Source organism: Equus quagga, chromosome 14, assembly GCF_021613505.1.
Source record: "Equus quagga isolate Etosha38 chromosome 14, UCLA_HA_Equagga_1.0, whole genome shotgun sequence".
NCBI classification, from domain to species: Eukaryota; Metazoa; Chordata; class Mammalia; order Perissodactyla; family Equidae; genus Equus; species Equus quagga.
In genome coordinates this window covers 90,538,448-90,541,978 of record NC_060280.1, presented here as the reverse complement: position 1 = coordinate 90,541,978, position 3,531 = coordinate 90,538,448, and the positions used below count along the sequence as shown (strand labels likewise).

Sequence of the window (3,531 nt, the reverse complement as noted above, 5' to 3'; positions counted from 1 at the left end):
CAAGTGAGGCCTCAGCACCACCAATATGCAAGGATCTGCTAAAATATTAGAGAAATGTAGAAAAAGGCAGAATTATCCCAGAGGCAAAATTCAGCCCCAAAGGAGGAAGAATGTTCAAGTCGTTGATGTACTACACCTGAAATGGGTTGATGCTGAGCTGGACACCACAAAGGGTGATGATCTGTTGAGACAGATCTTGAAGGCAATGGCTGATTTGTGATAAAGTTCACAAGGAGGGAATAGATTTTCCCCAAAATGATACCTGTACAAGATAATGACGTTCCCTAACCCTCTCAGTGAATATTAGATTATTATTCAAAAGATGTGATTTTTCTGTTTGCCTTTGGGCATTAATAAGATAAATGGATTTTTATGTTTAGTGATTCCTGCTGGGTTGTTTTATTTAGCATTGCTCTGCTGGTTTCTTGGCAGAATTAACAGCTACATGGGTCCTGGAAACTAAACAGATGTGTCAGAATTCCTCCTCCTCCTGGCCACTCAGTGGATCTGGAACAGCAGTCCTTCCTCTTTGGCCTGTTGTTGTCCATGTACCTGGTTCCTTTGCTTGGGAAACTGCTCATCATCCTGGCCATGAGCTCGGACTCCCATCTCCACACTCCCATGTACTTCTTCCTCTCTCGCCTGTCCTTTTCTGATATTTGTCTCAATTCTACAATAGTTCCAAAAATTTTGATGAACATCCACAGAACAAAGCCTTCACCTATGCAGGCTGCATCAGCAGGTGTGTTTTTTCTTGGTTTGGGGGGTGTTTGGACAAATTTCTCCTGACTGTGAGATGGCCTGTGATAGGTTTGTGGCCAACTGCCATGCCTACATAGTCATGACAAACTCCTTTGTGGCCTGCTGGCTCTAATCTCCTGGTCCCTCAGTGTCCTATTCTCCAACCCCCACAGTCTGATGGTGTTGTGTCTCTCGTTTTGTACACACACACATATTCCACACTTCTTCTGTGACTTGGCTGAGGTGCTAACTTTGCCTGTTCTGATGCTTTCAGCAATTACATTGTGCTATACTCTGTGACTGACCTCCTGAGTGTTATTTCCTGTATATATTTGTAAGTATTGAGCAACACAATGTATCAGGCACTATGTAAGTCCCTGAAAGGACAATGGTGAGCAAAAACACTCGCATCCTCTGACCCAAAAACATCATAAAATTACCAACCTGAAAGGCACATCAAGGAATAGTCCAAGATGCTGGACTTGTGGGCCTCACCCACTTTGTCCTCCTGACCCTCACGCTCTGTTCTCCATCTCACTGGCCTCTGAAATCCCTTTCATTCCCAAGCTCACTCACCCACAGTGAAAACATGAATTCAGTTCTCTCAGCCCCAAGTGCTTGCCCTTTCCTTATTTCCTTTGGTTAGCAATTACCCGTCCTTCCTCTCACAGCACAAATATTCATGTTTCAGGGAAGCCTTTTCCACCCACTTCCCAAGACTAAATTGGTCCTCAGTGATTATTTTTCTCTTCAATTAATTAACATTCCCTAGTAGCATTCTCTTAATAACGCAACTTTCTTCTATCAGGAAGAATGTAAATATTTATCATCAAATCTTAATTTTGCCTTTCAATTTCTAGGATGATGTGACTCCTAAAATCTTTGAGTATTTTTATCAAATCTATCAATCTTTTTTTGTAATTAAATGCACACATTTTTAATACAATGCCATCTCCACTTCTGAGCATGTACACATGAACAAACACTCTCACATGATTTGTAGTTGATTTTAATGGTTTTGTAATTTTGTTCCCTCTTCTTATTTATGTAGTTCACATGCTTTTCCCTCTTCTTGGAAGAATGCGCCTGGCAGGCCATCTCGGAAAGAGGGAGACATAGGGATCTTCATTAATTAGTGCTGCATGGTAACCAAAAGAGGTAACAGACCTGTTGTGCTTATAATGATCAGAATCCATCTTTAATGACTGCCCCAGTTTAAGAGAAATTTGATAATTGATAGACTTGTGAGACAGATTTATTGTGAAATTAAGAACAGAAGCTCCCATTTAACAAGTGTCAACTGTATGTCACAGGAATCACAAGAAAAATTACGTGCATCATCTCATTTAATTCACTCATTAGTGTTACAATGTAGGGAATATTTACAACTCCTATTGTAGAGGTGAGGTATCTGCAGCTAAGAGCGATTAACTTTCTCAAGATCATACAGATAGTAGGTTGGTGGAACAAAATTCTCTTCTAGGAAGTCTTATTCAAGATCCCATTTTCTAAATCACAGCTCTGTACTGTGCTTTAAGAGGGTTATACATAAAAAATAATTGTCATAAAAGGAACATATTAATAATAATAGTTATCATTTATTGAGATCCTACTGTGCATAAAGGCATTTCTTTTATTTAATTATTTTATTGAGGTCATATTGGCTTATAACATTGGGTATATATCAGTTTCTAATAGACTGCATCATGCTCACCCCCAATAGTCTAGTTATTGTTCATTGCCATACATATGTGCTCCATTACCCCTTTCAACCTCTCCCCCATCCCCTTCCCCTCTGACAACCACTAACATGTTCTCCTTATCCATGTGTATGTTTATCTTCCACATATGAATGAAATCATTATGGTGTTTGTCTTTCTCTGTCTGGCTTATTTCACTTAGCATTATACCCTCAAGGTCCATCCATGTTGTTGCAAATGACACAATTTTCTCCTTTTTATGGCAGAGTATTCCATTGTGCATATATACCACATCTTCTTTATCCTTTCATCAGTTGATGGGCACTTGGTTTGCTTCCATGAATTAGCTATTGTGAATGATGCTGTGATGAACAGGGATGCATAAATCTCTTGGAATTGTTGATTTCATGTTCTTTGCATAAATACCGAGTACTGAGATAGCTGAATCATATGGTATTTATTTTTAATTTTTTGGGAAATCTCCATAGTGTTTTCCATAGTGGCTGAGCAAGTTTGCATTCCCACCAGCAGTGTTTGAGGGTTTCCTTTTTTCCACATCCTCTCCAACATTTGTTATTTTTTGTCTTGTTAATTATAACCATTCTTCGAGGTATAAGATGATATCTCACTGTAGTTTTGATTTTCATTTCCATTGTAATTAGTGATGGGGAACATCTTTTCATGTGCCTCTTGGCCATCTGTACATATTCTTTGGAAAAATCTCTGTTCACATCCTCTGTTAATTTTTTGATTAGTTTGTTTGGTTTTTTGTTGTTGGGTTGTATGAGTTCTTTATATATTTTGGAAATTGACCCCTTGTCAGATATATGATTTGCAAATATTTTATCCCAGCTGGTGGGTTGTCTTTCATTTTGTTCATAGTTTCCTTTGCCTTGCAAAAGTTCTATAGTCTGAAGTAGTCCCATTTGTTTATTTTTTCTTTTGTTTTCCTTGCCTGAGTAGATATGGTATTTGAAAAGATATTGCAAAGACTGATGTCAAAGATTGTACTGCCTGTATTTTCTTGTAGGAGTTTTATGGTTTCAGGTCTTTCATTCCAGTCTTTAATCCATTTTCAGGTAATTTTTGT

The 3,531-nt window shown here is 38.3% G+C and overlaps 1 pseudogene; it reads left to right on the top strand.

Moving 5' to 3' along the window:
* The first annotated feature begins 445 nt into the window (after positions 1–445).
* On the top strand, positions 446–1,079 carry LOC124225663 (olfactory receptor 7C1-like; annotated as a pseudogene).
* Positions 1,080–3,531: the final 2,452 nt, after the last annotated feature.